The following is a 17859-nucleotide window of genomic DNA, read 5'->3' as shown; positions in this document are numbered from 1 at the left end:
CAACATATCAAAGTCTCTGAGACACTATGAAGGCAGTGCTAAGAGGCAAGTTCATTGCATTGAGTTCATTTGTTAAAAGAATAGAAAGTCACCAAATAAATAATCTAATGTTATATCTTAAAGCCCTAGAAAAAGAAGAACAAACCAACATCAAAATCAGCATGACAGGAAATAATAATTAAAATCAGAGCTGGAGTCATTGAAATTGAAACAAAAAATTGATTCTTTGAAATAAACAAACAAAAATAATAAGCCGTTGGCCAAAAACAGAAAGAGAAAGAAAACTCAAATTACTCAAATTTGTGATAAAAAGGAAGTATCACTATAGACATTACTGAAATACAGACAATAATCAGAAACTATTTTGAAAATTTATACTCTAGTGATACAGAAAATCTTGAAGAAATCAAAAAATTTCTAGAGACTTATGACTTACCCACATTGAATCAGGAGGAAATAAAAAAATTAACAGATCATTTTCAGGCAACAGATTTAAACACCCCATCCAAAGTCTACCAACAAATAAAGCCCGGGACTGTTGGAGTATCAGCCAAGTTTTACCAGATAGTATTCCAAGAAGAATTAACACCAATCCTCCTCAAATTATTCCAAGAAATAGAAAAGGAGGGAACCCTTTCAAACTCATACTATGAAGCTACTGTTATCCTGATACCAAAACCAGAGAAAACCACATCAAGGAAAGAAAACTTCAGACCAGTATCCCTCATGAACATAGATGCAAAAATTCTTAATAAAATACTGGCAAATCATACGTAAAGCATATTAAAAAGATAGTGCACCATGATCAAGTGTGGTTCATTTCAGTGATGCAAGGTTGGTTCAACATACAGAAATCAATAAATGTAATTCAACACATCAATAGACATAAAGACAAGAACCACACAATTATCTGAATAGATGCGGAAAAAGCATTTGATAAAATACAGCATCTGTTCATGTTCAAAAAACTAGGAAGACTAGTGGAAACGTACCTCAATATTGCAAAAGCTATATATGTTAAACCCAAGGCCAACATCATTCTAAATGGAGAAAAATTGAAAGCATTCCCTCTAAAAACTGGAACAAGACAGGGATGACCTCCTTTAACACTTCTATTCAACATAGTCCTTAAAACTCGAGCCACAGCAATTAGAAGAAAGAAATTAAAGGGACTAGAATAGGAGAAAGAAGAACTAAGACTATCACTTTTTGCAGATGATGTGATTCTATATTTAGAACACTTAAAAAACTCCACAGGAAAACTTCTAGAACTCATAAATTAATTCTGCAAAGTAATTGACACCCATAAATCAGTTAAGTTCCTAAACATCAGTGAAGAATCTATAGATGAGGTGATGAATCACAGAAAGAGAAATTAGGAAACATTTCCATTTACAATAGCCTCAAAATTTTTTTGAGAATTACTCTGACAAAAGAGGTAAAAGATCTCTGCAATAAAAACTACAGAACATTAAGGAAAGAAATTGAAGAGAACCTTAGAAGATATAAAGATCTCCCATGTTCTTGGATAGTAGAATTAATATTGTTAAAATGGCCATACTACCAAAAGTGCTACCCAGATTTAGTGCAATTCCTATTAAAATCCCAATGACATTCTTCACAGAAATAGAAAAGGCAGTCATGAAATTCATTTGGAAATATAAGAAGCCCAGAATAGTTAAAGCAATCCTCAGCAAGAAAAGTGAAACAGGAGGCATCACAATACCAGACCTTAAATTATTCTACAGAACTATAATAACAAAAACAGCATGGTATTGGCACCAAAAAAGACATGAAGGCCAATGGTCCAGAATAGAAGACACTGAGACAAACCCACATAAATAAAGTTATCTCATCCTAGAAAAAGGCACCATAAACATCCACTGGAGAAAAGAGAGCCTCTTCAACAAATGTTGAAATCTATATGTAGAAAAAAGACATTAAATGCCTATCTCTCATCCTGAATAAAACTCAATGTAAAGTGGAAAAAGGACCTAGGTATTAGACCAGAGACCTAATAAGAAGAAAAAGTAGGCCTAAATCTCTATCATGTTGGTTTAGTAACCAAATACCTCATCAAGACTCCTGGAGCAGAAGAAGTAAAATCAGGAATCAATAAATGGGATGGTATCAAACTAAAAACCATCTTTACAGCAAAGCAAACAATCAAGAATGTGAACAGAGGGCCTACAGAATGGGGGAAAATCTTTGCCACTTGCACCTCAGATCATTAATCTCTAGGATATATAAACAACATAAAATCTTAACACCCCAAAACCAAATAACCCAATCCATAAATTGGCTAAGGAACTGAACAGATACATCACAGAAGAAATATAAATCATCAACAAAGATACAAAAAATGTGCAAATTAAAACTACAGTGAGATTTCATCTCACTCCAGACAGAATGGCAATTACCAGAAATACAAGTAACAATAATTTTTTTAAAGAGAGAGAGAGAGACAGAGAGAGAGAGAGAGAGAGAATTTTTTTAATATTTATTTTTTTTTAGTTTTCAGCAGACACAACATCTTTGTTTGTATGAGGTGCTGAGGATCGAACCCGGGCTGCACGCATGCTAGGCGAGCGCACTACCACTTGAGCCACATCCCCAGCCCCAACAATAAATTTTGATAAAGATGTGGGGAAAAGGTTCACTCATACATTGCTGGTGGGACTGCAAATTGGTTCACCACTCTGTAAAGCAGTATGGGGACTCCTCAGAAAACTTGAAATGGAACCACTATTTGACTAAGTTATCTCACTCCTGTGCATGTGCCCAAAGGACTTCAAGGCAGCATACTACAGTGACAGGGCCACAACAATGTTTACAGCAGCTTAATTCGTAATAGCTAAGCTATGGGACTAACCTAGGTACCCTTGAACAGAAGAGGGGATAAAGAAAATGTGATGTGATGTGATGTGATATGATGTGATGTGTGTGTAATGGAATATTATACATATAATGGAATATTACTTAGCCATAATGAAGAATGAAATTATGCCATTTGCTAGTAAATGGGTTGAACTAGAGAATATCATGTTAAGTGAAATAAACCAATCCCTTATATCCAAAGGCCGAATGTTGTCTCTGATATGCAGATACTAACTCACAATAAATGGGGGATGGATGAGAGAAGAATGGAAGTTCATTGGATTAGACAAAGGAAAATGAGGGAAGGGAGAGGGTGTGGTAATAGGGAAGACAGTAAATGAATAGTGCATAATTTTCCTATGTTCATATATGAATACATGACCAGTGTAACTGCATACCACGTACAACCGTAAGAATAGGAAGTTTTTCTCCATGTATGTATAATATTTCAAAATACATTCTACTGCCATATATAATTAAAAAGTGCAAATAAAAAATGGAAAATAACTGTAAACATGTACAACATTTTCATGAGCATGGTAATTGATGAAGATATGAAAATCATCAAGTGCCCTACTGTAAGTAGAAAGTTATGTCATATTATATATTTAAGTTGTCAAAAAATAATTTTAGTTCATGTGATTGATATAGGAACATTCTCTGAATATTGATAAGAACATATCAATAGACATAATTGTTAGGATTAAATTTATTTATTCTATAGGTATAAATTATAGTTATATATTCAGCTATTTTTAACACACCCTATGTCTCAATAAATGATATGAGACAATTTAGGAATGTCCCAACAAGCAAGGTGGTTTCTCCATATTATTCCCGCTGTTTTGATGAAGGGAGGAGTGGTGGGGGTCTGTGGGGGAGAGGAACTGAGAGAGGTGGGGAGGTGGGGCAGGACCATGAACTGACTGCACATGATCAAACCCAGGACATTGCTCTGGGGGACCACCAATGGGGTTCAGAGTTTCCTGGTGATCAGAGTAAAGAGAAGCACATCAAAATCCACAAAGTAAAAACAAACCAGATAGTAGAGAAGCACAGGACGTATTTTGATATAAGTCTGGAATTGTTAGCTTTAGCAAACAACACAGGACACCTAAGATTGAGTTTCAGATATACTTGAGTTTCAGATAAACAGTAACTTTTTAGTATATGTCCCAGATATTTTTGTTTTCCTGGAATTCAAATGTAATTGGGCATCCTATAGTTTATCTGGCCTTCTGACCAATTCAAAATTTTAAATATATTTGTGACAGAAGGTCACTTGCTGCACTTATTTCTTGATTCCTTATGGGATAACTAGAGTGAGTTAGACGAGAAGTAGGATACCTCCTAGAAACTACAGCTGCGACTTCAGCATCAGGATAGTCATGAAAACACATGCCATGAAAGAGCCTGCTATTGAGCTCTGCCAACTATTTTGTACTGGACTACACGCTACCAAGGGGTGGGGGGAGGAGGATGGACACAGAGGCCAGCCTGCCCCGGAGATCATCACGCACATGCAGGACCTCTACACCTCAGAAGCCTGGATCCTAACTCGGTTCTCCCAGAGATCCCAGCTCACCCTACTCTAGGACTTAGTAGAAAAGCAGAGTTCATGTCAGATAAGGCCAAGGTCCCACTAAACAGATGAAATGAACCTCTCCCAGGATGTAAGAATTATCTACATTCAATAGAAGTTTGAAAGGAAATATGGATTTTTTTCCCTTTCAAAATGCTTGGTAACATCCGATCCTCCTCTTCAGGTAGACAGTGCATGACCTTGGTTTTCAAAGGGCTTGACAGGTAGGAAAGAGGGAAACAGGTCATAAGCACACCCAGAGCCATCCAACCCGTGTCTTTGTGAAAGGCTTGCTTTCCCACCCGACTGCCTGCAGACATCTCTTTTCTCATTTTGAGACCGAGAAGCCAACGTTCTCTACCTGTGCATGTTTTCTGCTGAATTTCCTTTAAACTGCAATGTGATTAAGGAGGATTAATTTCTGAAGAGGAATTGTGATTTCATTCAGGCTCATTTTTATGTCTAAGTAAATAAATATCCTAATCCCAGTTTCCTTGAGAGAAGCCTGGCAACCCCCACTCCAACCCAGTGATCAGGGTTCCCCTCACCAGCTATGGGACAGGTGACATGGTGTGCTTTCTGATAGGGCACAGCTCATGGCCATGACACTCCTGCCAGAAATGCATAGCTTGGATTTCAGCCTGAGCCATCATCAGGCAAACCCAAATTGAAGGACAAAATAACTGTCCTGTAAGTGACAAAATTGTTACTGTCGCAAGATGAAAAGAAGGACTCAGGGACTGATCCTGATGAGAAGGGATAAAGGCTCAGGAAACGGAACACAACACGTCAGCTGAAGTTTGTCTCTCCCATTAGGCACGTACTTAAGAAATCTAACGAAGCTCTGTGTATTAGGTAAGAGGCTGGCATCAATACTGGTTTCCTGATTGTGATAATCATGCTATGGTTATATAACAGATTACCCTTTGTTACGGTGTGGATGTGAGGTATCCCCAGAAAAACTCATGGTTACTGCATCAATGATAAGAGGTGAAGAATTAGATGATGAGAGCGGAAACCGAATCGTTGGATTAATCCGTTTGGTGGATTCATAATTTGAATGGATTCCTGGGTGGTAAGTGTAGGCAGGTGGGATATGGCTAGAGGAAGTAGGTCACTGGGGGCGGGTCCTTGGGGGTACTTTGTCCCTGGCTCCTCATTCTGCCTCTGCTCCCAGCTGCCGTGAGCTGAGCAGCATCCCTCCACCGTGCCCTCCACTGTAATCCCTACTTCCCCTCAGGCCCAAACAAAGTCACCATGGACGGAACCCTCTGGAACTGGAACCCAAACTCAGTTTTCTTCCTCTAAGTTGTCCTTGTCAAGTATTTGGGTCACAGGTATGGAAAGCTGACTCACCCACACCCTTATATCAAGGACACCTTCAGGAGTTTTTAGAAGCAAAGAAGCAGCACGTTGTCCATTCACTCCCAGCGGCACGGGGAGGGGAAGGTCTGGGTACAGACATGGATGTACTCGGGGGAGACGATGAACTGGGGTCCAGTTGGAGACCACATGGAGATTCTCTCTTCTAGTCTGACAGCTTTTCTCGGAAGCCTGGAATTACGTCAAGATAGAAGAAACAACGTTTCCCCTGGAGAAGGCAACCCAATTTCATCTGGAGAGCAGTCAGCTTTGTTGTGCAGCCTACAGGGCCTGAAGAGGGTGACATGGGGACACCACGGCCAGGTGCAGCCTGCTGAGCCGTCCCTGGGTGTCCCTGCCGGGGCGCGGGATGGCTCCCCAGCCTGTGGTTCTCAGTGTGGTTTGGTGTTTTTTTTCCTTTTCAGCTGAGAAAATCTGAGTTCCTATAACGCCCACAGACAATTTGGACTGTATCTAATCAAGCCAGAGCCGGGCAAAGCAATGTTTCAAATTCCTAATGGTCAGGGTGGTTCTTTTTTGATTGCTACTGAATCTAATTGAACAGCATTACGAATCGACTCAAGTGGCTAAGTCACCTGGATCTGCAATAACTCTGCACCTCCTATTCCACATGGTTTTTCTCCAACTGTAAAATATTCTAATGGGGAACAAACAAAGGAATGATGGCATTTTTGCCTGACTTTTTACAAGGTAATCCCACTTTTTTTCCTATCAGGGTATTGAATAGGGAATATTTTTTAAAGGACTAAGGCCTTTACCTCGAGGTGGTGTTCTGTACCTTGAGGTGATGTTCTGAGATTATGGCATGAAGGATTATTTCGGTGATAAAGGAACTAATAGCTATCCTAAAGATTGAGAACCAACATATAAAGAAACAATACATTGGTCTTTTTTGCTGAAGAGGCCATTTGTTAATGTTGATGAATTCTTACATTATTTCACATCTACTTGGTCAGTGCTCTGGACCCAGGGCTTCCGCATCCTCAGATTCAACCAACTGCAGACTGAACACATGCCCAGTTCCCCCAAAAGGAAAAAAGGTGCATCTGTACAGGACACGTACGGACTTTTCTTGTCATTGCTCCCTGCACAATGTAGAATAATAACTATCACACTGCGTTCACACTGCCTCAGGCGTTTTAGGTAACCTAGAGATGATTAAAGTACATGGGAGGACCGCAGAGCTTAGATGTGAATATGACACCATTTTACCCAAGTGCCTGGAACACCCACAGACTTCAGTGTCCTGGAACCAGGCCCAGAGTGATGGAGACAGCCATCGACAGACTGTGGAGAGAGATCAAGTCCTGGGGAGGGAGCAGGAGGCAGAGCGTCAGCCAAGTCCTGCTGGAGGAGGTGTCGAGAGTGGAGTCAAGGGAGGCCAGGAGTGCACCAAGAAGACTTGTGGGCAGGGCGGCAGGCAGAGTGTCCACAGACGGGGCACAGGGGAGGCTGAGGTGGGAGCAGGTTTGCGGGAGACTGGGAGGTGAGTCTGGGGTTGACCAGTCGCCGATCAGGACCAGGATGGGTTCTGCAGGCCAGGATGAAGGGTTGAGGCTTAATACCATGAGTAAGGGGAGGCCCTGGAGGATGTCACCTATGGCAGGGGCATGGTGTCCTGCACATTTTACAAACAAGTTTACTTAGAAATAAGGTTTGGTTTATAGAAGAGCTGGGAGGACCCCCCCAGCTTCCCTGTGTGTTAATATCTTCTGAAACTGTGGAACGTGTCTCAGAATCTCTAGGGTTCTCAGGGTTCTGCCCCCTTAGAGTGGAAAACAGGTGTGCACTGAGAACAATGGCCAGCCTTTATCAAGTGTTAGTGTGTCCAGGGGCTGTCGTGAGGGCTTTATGGGTATCGATGTGCGAGTCCTCACACACTCACCGGAGTATGGGGAAGTATTTTTCTCTTACCCAGTTTCACAGGTGAGGTTGTGGGGCACAAAGAATGAAACTGCCTTGTGTCCTACAACGAGTTTGGAGGAGGCTGGTTTCCAAGCTCCTGCTGTGCGGTTCCCAGCCTGACCCCTGGGAATGGCAGGAGGGGCTGACCTAGAAGCAGGGAGCCCAGGTAGAGGGCCAGGCTGAGGTCCCAGGAGAAGAGACGGGATCTAGGGTGGGGTGGGGGAGAGGTAACGGGACCACTGTTGGGCTGCACTTTGGGGGAGGAGGAGAGCGGGTCAAGGGGCGTCTACACTGATGTCCTGAGCAGGTGGCCGAATGGTTCTTTGTACTGAGAGGAGGAAGACTAGGAGAGCAGGTGGGAGGGGTGAGAGCCCGGCTTTGGGCACCCTGAAGCTGGTGGTCTGTGAAGCACCCAGCTGTAGCTGAGAGGGGAAATTGGAGAGGAGCGAGTCCCCAGCCGGGGCCACCACTGAGAGTTCAGGTCAGTGGGGGTGAAGGGCTTGACCCCTGGACTTCATCCCATGTCTGCTTCAAACCAATCTGAAACTGTTCAAGAAACGAAAAACAACAAGGACTTGTTCTCCCGTCTTCTGTCCTCAGCCTGTCTCCTCCTTCCAGGTTCTGCCCAGCCCTGTGGTATCAGGAGAGGGACAAGAAAAGTGAGAGGGACAGAATGATTCAGAGGGAGATGCAGGCTGGGTGCTATGGTTGGCTGTGAGGTGTCCCCCCAAAGCTCAAGTGTGAGGCAATGCAAGGAGGTGTAGAGGAGAAGGACTGGGTTGGGAGAGCCTTCTCCTAACCGGTGGATTCATCCCCGATGAGGTTAACTGAGTGGTAATGGGAGGCGGGTAGTAGGATGGGCTGGAGGAGGTGGTCACTGGGGTGCGGCTTTGGGGGATATATTCCTATCTGGTGAGTGGAGTCTCTGCTTCCTGATCAGCACGTGAGCTGCCTCCCTCTGCCACCCTCTTCCACCATGATGTTCTGCCTCACTTTGAGCCTCCAGGAACGGAACTGGCTTCGTATGGACTGAGAACTCTGAAACTATGAGACCCCAGACAGACTTCTCCCCCCCTACAATTGTTCTGGTCAGGTCTTCCAGGCACAGCAAAGTAAAAGCCGACTGAACACTGGGAGAAGGCACCAGTCAGGCAGACAACGGCAGCGCTGCAGGTGAGCTGGCTGCCATGAAAACACCTAGTCCTGAGCTAAACCACGTACTTTGTGTTGGACTGGATACTACAGAGGGACAGGGCGAGGAGGAGGACATGGCGGCCGGACCTGCCCTCCCGCCCAAAACCCACCTCATTTCTTTCCCACATTCATACATCCATGAAGGGCAATGACATATTTCACCTCAGATTGTTACTAGAATTCAGTCAAATCGTCTGTTTTAGAATCTGTTAGTAGCTCCTTGGGCCTCTAATCACATGGCCACCTATTTGATTTCTTAGCATCGCCAATTAAGTCGTTTCCAGTGTAACCTTCACTAAGTAAGTGTGTGTAGATATTTTTGCATGGAGCTTATGAGATTTCAAATCTACCAGGTAACTTTCTCAAAAACTGATACCATTTTAAAAATATTTTGGGAATATAAATAGATGTATGAGAAAATCATAGATAATAAAATTGTAGTTAGAGAAGAAGAGATTAAAAAAAATACATGTCAAAAGACAAAGAATAAACGTGAGAAATAAATGGATGCAAATTCCAGAGAGGAACGGTCCCAAACAGCCAGCCAGGGGTCAGGTGATACCCAAGTGAACAGGCTCGATGCAAGTGATCTGCCTACATTCCGTGAGAAGGCGGACAGCCGCGTCACGCGTTGCTAGGTACCCAGCGTGGCCGGGTGGGTATCCCCTGTGGCATTCCAAAGGACAAACAATGCTGGAGAACTCTGAATTCACCATCTAATTGTGACTCCATGTTGTAATTTTAGCTATAAAGTGGTGACAAAATAATTACATCCATGCTTCTATTCTGTGTCAGATAATAGCACAAACTCTTGCACCCCCACATTATGGGAACATCAAAGCATGTGTCACATTCAAGTGCTGTGACACTTGAGAGGCGCTCATGGCAGACCCTCCCACTGGCCAACTGTGACAGGAAGAGGCTGCAGCAGACCCCCTGTGGCTCGAGGCTCGGATCTCAGCCCACGCAGTTAGCTTGGGCTTCCTCCCCAGGCAGGAATTCACACAGGACAGCTGGGGTATCTGGGTTTCTAACAGGACAGCCCAGGCCCACTCCCTTAGGCCCACGGGCATCTTTAGCACCAGACCTGGCACAGTATCCTGTCCCCCGTGCTCAGTGGGTGACAGCAGACCCAGGCCAGCCAAGATGCAAGGGCCATAAAACCTACCCCTTGGTGGCCGGAGTCCACCGGCAGCAGGGTTGATCTCCTTTATGACAATTTAGGTGTTGTCCATGCAAAACGTGGAGGCGGTGCTGTGACTTATGGAAGGCAGCCGTAGGAGGAAGGACACCCAGGCCACTGGCACAGGCTGCTCCCGTTGCCTCGGGGCTAACTTGGAATCAGTCTCCAGGACCTCCTGAGCTGGGCAGCCCGCCGTGAGCAGGAGGCGAGGAGCACATCTGAAGAACACCCTGCCTGGGCCCTTCCCAAGGGTCCCTCCCTGATGGAGCCTCATGGCGTCCCTCTGCACGGCTGAAGGCATTTGTTTGGAAGCCACGATCCGTGGATGTTTTAATAATTCCCCTTTCCACACAGCGAGGGCTTACTGAGGAAAGATCACTGGCACGGGGTTGAAGGAAGAAGCATGGCAGCCACACCTCAGGGTTGGAGACGGCGACCTGCTCCTGGGCACAGGGCGCTGACCTCCTCACACGCCCAGGCTCATGCATCCCAGGGTCTTTCCCTCCTTCCTTCAGAGGACTTGCCTGCCTGCCCAGACGAAGGCCCTGTCTGTCTGTCTCTCTCTCTGGAGGAGAGGAGGGCAGAGGAGACAGTTACTCTCTCAAAGCAAAGTGTTGTGTGATCTCAGGGCTCCTCTTTGGCTGGGGTAGGTCAGATGCCCAGCTAAAATGCATGAAAATCCTGAGTGCGTTCTTCAGGAAGGCATAAGGCGCTATGGCTTTCATCCGAATCTTAAAGGAGTCAGTAATCAAAGTACCACAGAACCACTGTTCCATCAACTACTACAGTTTCTTGAGGAAAAGGTCATTGTCCTAATACCTACAGGGTGTAGCGTAGTGCTCAATCAAATCAGATTCACTGAAAGAACAGAAAAGTGAGTTCTATGGTCCTCTATCCATGTTCTGTGCCTCCTGCCGTATAAGTATGTGACATTTAAATATAAACCCATAAGCCACATGCTCATAGGAACAGATGCACACTAGACAAAATCATATTGGTAAGCATTACATTCTGATAAAGTTCTATATTAGGAAACACATACAATTGTATGGTAAAATAGAAAATAATTTTGTACATCACAACATTTACTGTGAGGAAGAGATATGAACTAGAAACAGAGAGATCAGTGTGAGCTCTCTACTTAACATACGGCCTTAGTTACATTGAACCCTCATTTTGCATCTAGACATTTTAAATTCTAAGAATTTTAATTTGTCTTTTTAGCAATGAGAGGCTAAAGTCAAACCCCCAAACATACACAGGATTTTGAGTGTTTTTCTTTTTTCAAAGAATAATATATAGGGTTTTTAAATAATATGTATTATCAAATGACACATCATGAATAAATTTGTTAACTCTGTAAACCCTTCTTCCAAGAACCGCTTTCCTTTAGCAGTTTGGGACAGTGAAGGTTGTGGGCTAAACTATTTTGCAGAATGAAAGGACTGAGCCCTAATCCTAGGTACCGATTGATGTGCCTCCCTTGTAAATAGGGTCTTTGCAGATGTAGATTTACAGCTTAAGATGAGGTCATCAGGGTGGGCACTGATCCAATATAGCTGGTGTCCTTATAAGTAGGACACAGAGAAAGCCAGCCACATGACGAGAGGCAGTCGTAAGAGCGATACATCTACAAGTCCAGGAAGGCCAAGGGCTTAGTGACAGAATCTAGGAAAGGCGTGGGGGCATCTTCCCCCAGCCCCTGGAGAAGCACGTCCCCCACCTTCATTCAGACCTCTGGTCCCAGGACTGTGACCTGATGCCGTCCTAACTTGTGGGTTTGGGGGTTTTGTCCTTGTTGCTCTCTGGCGGTCCTACACGACGGGCCAGGCTCTCTTCCCGTGCCCAAGATCCTGCCATGGGAGGCCGACTCTCATCGGTCACTCTATGAAGTTGCTGACCTCGGTGGGAGAGGGTGGACCAAAGAAAAGTCAGTCACGGAATACTGTAGCAGCTGAAAGGAACCTTCTTTTAAATATGACTGCGGTTTAACTTTCAGGCTTCTTTTGTAATCACAAAATTACAAATCTAGCTTCCTTTGGAGTCTCATAACTCTTGACTCTGGAGTCAAGAGCAAAGAACTGCCTTCCTCTCTGGTATTATGATCGACCTTGACCTGGGGGAGGCGTCTTGGATGTGTTACTTGAAAGCAGGGGTCTTGGTGTGTCCTTTACGCCAGGCAGTCCTCCACAGATGTCACAGACCGTCTTCCCGTCAGCCTGGGCTGCCGAAGGCCTTTGGTGGAGGAGGCAGAGCGAGGTGGTGCTCTCTCACCAGAGCCCTTCTCCTCTGCGATGCCCTTCAAAGCCATCCCTTAAGCTACCTCAAAAAGCATTTTCTTGAAAACTGGATCATCATTTGTTCTTAGGAGGAAAACAATGAGCTTGATGGGTGGGGATACAAAAAGACACAGAAACAGAGCTTCTTTCAAATCCGTCGCATTGGCACTTCATTGACTGCACGTGGGGCTTCACTTGGGTACAGTTGCTTCTTGGTCGTTCTGGGTTTTTTCATACAAGACTCCAGGCATTGATTTTTTAGATGTTTCTGCAGGTTTCTGTTTGGAGGAGGCTGTCGGTCCTCGCTCAGACTCTTCTTCCCCCTGTTGGGCTCCTGCTTCTCTCCCTTCCCTTCTGATCAGCTAGGTACGTTCTGTTCCACTGCGGGGTGACCTGGCCCGGGACCCATCCCACTTCCCAACTCCCTTCCTTTCCAGGCCTCTCCTGTCCGGGTGCACTTCTCCTTTCACCTGTGGCCTCCCCCTTCCAGGCCGAGCTTGTCTGGGAGGACGCTGAGCCAGGGGTTCCCAGCAGCTGTGGGTCCTGCTCTGTGTCTGGAACTAGGCCACGGCAGTCGGGTAACCTGGGCACCGTCTCCGCTGCTCGGTGTGTCTTTATGGGTACCCCCGGGCAGCACCAGCCGGTCAACCGCGTCCATGTAGAGCGTGCCCCGAGCGGGGGCCTGCTGCATGGGCGCGCTCCTGTGAGGGGACTGGTGTTATTCTCCCCGCAGTGACCTCATGTGGCCTCTTTGCCCGAGGCAGGGCGCGGTTTTGGGATCCATGAGTGGGGAGGAGAAAGCATCTCAGCCACTAGAGGGGTCTTTCCTGTGTCACACGCTTTACAAAACTCTGTGGGCCCAAGTGACAAAGAACATTGTGGCCCCTTTACTTAGCCACAGAAGACAAACAAGGCCGAGACGTCTTAGGGAAGGTGAATGCAGTCTGCCAACTCTGGGTGGCCACTGTGTCCCCTCTGGAAGTCACACTCAGGGACATGCTTGGCTGTGAAAAGTGGCATTTGATGAGTGCTTATTGACAGGTGAATGGCTGGGCTCAGTGCTGGGGCGGGTGACGAAGGAGACATGCAGATGAGCGCACACCTAGCGGAGCCCGCAGAGGCGCTGAGCAGCCTGAGGAGTACAGCTTTGAAAGGGCAGAGCCAGGGACGTTCCTGCAGGCAGGGAGCATTCCATTCCACCCCTGGGGGGGACCTAGGCTGTGGGCACTGGGTGCTGTCCTGCAGGGCTGACCCAGTGGCCCACTGTCCCTGCCTCCTGCTACAGATCCCTGGGAAGAAGGGAGAAACCGGAAAGGCCTGGCAAACGTAGTGCGTTTCCAGCTGACTGACAGGAGGCCTCTGCTCATTAGTGCACATTAACATTTCTACTCAGGTGCCTCCAGGTCCCCGCTACTATTTTGAGGAACAAAGCACAGATGAACTTTCATTAAACCTATTATCATTTCCCACCCTGATCTGTTCTGAAAATTCTGGTAAATGCAACAAAAAGTGACAAAGGAGCACGTACAAATATTGGAAAGGAAACGAGGAAAAGATTGTTTTAAAATGATGAGAAAAGTCTACGGAAGCGCGCTCTGAAGGCTCATTAATCAGAGGTGAGCAAAGAGGCTGACTGTGTACAAATCGAACATAGAAAAACCAGCTGTAGACAGAAGTCGTCAGAGCGGCCTGCTGTGAGCCCGGCAGCCGACCCAGAGGCCAATGGGGCAGAGGAGGGAACCGGAGGTGAGCCCACTCACCTCCAGCAAACCCATGTTTGACCAAGAGTCCACGCTGGAGAAAGAAGAGTCTTCGCCATAAACGTGAGGAGAACCGGAGACCAACACAGGAGCGAAGCTGGGCCCCAGGTACAGATGTCCACTCCTCACAGATCAGAGACCTAAAGGTAAGAGCCCCAATTCTGAAACTACTCGAAGGGAATAGAAGAAGCACGTGAGGACACAGGGAAGGGAAACGGCTATTTGGACAAGACCCCAAATGCACAGAGGAGAAACGCAAACTAGACAAAGAAACAACGTCAAATTCAAAAGCTTCTCCACAGCACAGAAACAACTGGTAGAGGGAAAGCAGCAGACTGTAGAGGAAGGGGCTTGCAAAGTGCCCACCTGTCCGAGGCTGGTACCCAGAGTGTGCATGGTGCCCCAAACCTCAACAGCAGAACTAAATAGATAAAAGTCAGAAAGTGGGCACTGTAACTCATGAGACATTTCCAAAGAAGACACAGAAGTGGTTAACAGGAAGAAAGCTCAGAATTACCAATCACCAGGGAAATGCCAAGGAAACCCACAGTGAGACATCACCTCACTCCAGTAAGAATAGACTAAAGATCACAAGGGCTGGAGATGTGGAGGAAAAGGGAGACGGGCACTGTGGGTGGGCTTCTAACTTAGCCCAGTCACTATGGACAAGAGTAGGGAACAGTAGGTTTTTGAGGGAAAGAGTTCCTCAAAAAATTAAAAATAGATCCATCACACAAACCTGCACTCCCACTACTGTATGTATCCAGAGAAAAGAAAGGAAATCACTGTGTTGAAGAGACACCTGCACTTCCATGCTCCCAGTAGCACTAGTCACATCCCTAAGAGATGAAAGCAACCTGAGTGTCCCTCAACTGTTGAATGGCTCCAGAATGAACGTATGTGTGCACGTGCTACACACACACACAATGGAATATTAGTCAGCCATTAAAAAGAATGCAGTTTTCTTGTTTGCCACAACATGGATGGAACTGGAGGTCCTTGTGTTAGATGAAAGAAGCCAGGTCCAGGAAGATAAACACTGCTTGATCTCACTCAGGCGGAATCTGAAATGGTTGATCTCCTAGAGGCCGAGAGTAGAATGGTGGCCATTAGAGGCTGGGAGGAGAGGGGCAGGGAGGGATGGCGGCGGTCCATCAGAGGGGACAGAGTCAGACAGGAGAAGAAGTTCAGGGGTGCTGTTGCACAGAGGGGAGCTGCAGATGTCTGCTCTGTACTGTACACTGCAAAAGCTAGAATACAGGGTTTTAAATTCTTTCTCCATAAAGAAATGATAAATGTTTGAGAAAATAGATCTCTTTACCCTGACCTAAACACCACACAGTGTACACATGCATTGGAATGTCACATGGCACTCCAGACATGTATGATTTTTATGTTTTTCTAAAATATATTTTTAGTTGCTCATGGTCCTATAATGTTTATTTATTTATACGCAGTGCTAAGAATCAAACCCAAGGCCTCGTACATGCTAGGCAAGCACTCTACCACTGAGCCACAACCCCAGCCCCTGATTTTTATGTTTTTATGTATCAGTTTATACCTAGGAAAATGTGTGTTGTGCTGTGGATTAAACCCAGGGTGCTCCACCACTGAGTTACACGCCCATGCCTTTTTATTTATTTTATATTGAGACAGGGTCTTGCCGAGTTGTCCAGGCTGGCTTGGAACTTGCTGTCCTCCTGCCTCAGTTTCCTGAGTAGTTGGGATTATAGACATGAGCCACCATCCTGACTCTAGAAAAGCTTTGACAGGAAATGTGATTATTAATAACGACCTCTGGTCACGCTGGCGTACACCTATAATCCCAGCGACTTGGGAGGCTGATGCAGGAGGATCAAGAGTTCAAGGTCAGCCTCAGCAACTTAACTAGAATCTAAGCAACTTATCAAGACCTTGTCTCTAAATAAAATATAAAAAATGGAATGTGCCTCAATGGTTCAGTGCCCCTGGATTTAATCCCTGGTACTAAAAAAAAAAAATTAATATAAACCAAAATAGTAAGAAAAAAACACAAAGATTTATTAAGCAGGAAAAATGTTACATATTGTGTATTTCTAAGTTAAATGTAATTTTTCAAAGATTTTATTCTTCTGTAAAATATTTCATACTTGGAATATAATCTGTACCCAGTTTTAATACTAGTAGTTTGTAAATCTAGCAAAATAAACCCAAAGTAAAAATTGATAAGAATTTGTCTATGTAAAATTAAAAAGTTCTATGTAAAAAAGAAAACCAAAAATGAAGTTGATTATATTAAAAGCCAAAAGTTAAATTGAGAATTAAAAAAAATTGATAAACAAAGACTTTCTATCTTTGATATATAAAGAGTATGCATAAATCAAGCAAAATAAGAATACTCAATGAAGATGATGCTTGAGGATAAGAACAGGGGATATACTATAGAAGAAATATGAATGTCTAAAATTTACCCCCAACAGTAGAATAAGGCTTATGGTTCATGAGAACACAGACAAAGCACACCCAACCATTACAGTAAAGATAACCTTACAACACACAAACAAGCCAAATTAGCTAATCCTTCCTGCTATGTCACATGAATTTTTTTCAGTAAGAGATAACAAAAGCATTTTAATTACAGTACTGGATAATTATTTTTTTTTCAGAAATTATTTTCTATTACATTTAAGGCACTGAATTCTGAATTACTCACCAGATGACAACAGTTACAGAGTAGGTTAAAAGTTGTGACTTAGAAATGTCAATCCTGCATCTCTGAGAAACAACCACATTTTCAAAAGCAAATGAATGACAAGTTCTCCTAAGAAAACATTTCTTTCTTTCTTTTCCTCCCTCCCTCCCTCCCTCTTCTCACTATACATTATTAAAACAGCTAAGTTATAATATTATAGTCCAGAGCAAAGATTAACTTAGAACTGTTAGTCCCCAAACACTTGCAGGAAAAATAAAACTAAATCAAACTCTTATTAAAAAATTAATTGCAGTTACCCTTGGGAAACTTTCTTTCTTCCATTCATTCATAATTTATCAGTGTAATTCTTAATGGGGATTCCTAAGTGGCAATGTATAACAAAATCTTCCTAAACTATATGAGTCTTTCCTAAACCATCTTTAGTCAGACTGTGACTCAAATCAGTCAACATCACATTTCTGAGAATTTGCCATTTTGTTTCCTATTGGATAATTGTTTTTCAATTTGTATCTTCATGGGTTCAGGCTGTTATAACTGCAGACCATACACTGGGCTGTTTACAGCACGAGTTCATTCCCCACTGTTCTGGGCTGGGAAGTCCTAGGTAAAGATGCTGGAAGGTTCTGTGTCTGGTTGGGGCCACTTTCTCATGGATGGTGTCCTCTCACTGTGGCCTCACTCGGTGGAGGGGGCAAACGAGCTCCCTTGAGCCTGTTTTACAAGGGCATGAACCCCTCATGATCTTCCTGCCTCCACAAAGGCCCCACCTCTAATACTGTCACCGTGGGGGGCAGGATTTCAACACATGAATTTTGGGGTGCACAAACATTCAGGCCACAGCAATTTAGTTCATGGGACAAAAATGAAAGAAAAACAAAACTTATAATAATGGGTTTTAGAGTTATTAATTAAAACACAATGTATTTGATAAAACTAAAAACTTTGATTCCATAAAATATCATAGTATATTTAAATATCAAAGAAGTAATTCAGTATGAACATGT

General features: G+C 44.3%; 1 protein-coding gene across 7 annotated transcripts in view; it reads right to left on the bottom strand.

The window, feature by feature from the left end:
• Prkn (parkin RBR E3 ubiquitin protein ligase) overlaps positions 1-17859 on the bottom strand; it is a 1173661-nt gene that overhangs the window by 230827 nt on the left and 924975 nt on the right. The window lies entirely within an intron of this gene.

Source organism: Marmota marmota, unplaced genomic scaffold, assembly GCF_001458135.2.
Source record: "Marmota marmota marmota unplaced genomic scaffold, marMar, whole genome shotgun sequence".
In the NCBI taxonomy this organism is placed as follows: domain Eukaryota; kingdom Metazoa; phylum Chordata; class Mammalia; order Rodentia; family Sciuridae; genus Marmota; species Marmota marmota.
Note: the sequence above shows the minus strand (reverse complement) of the source record. Positions and strands in the feature narration are given on the sequence as shown.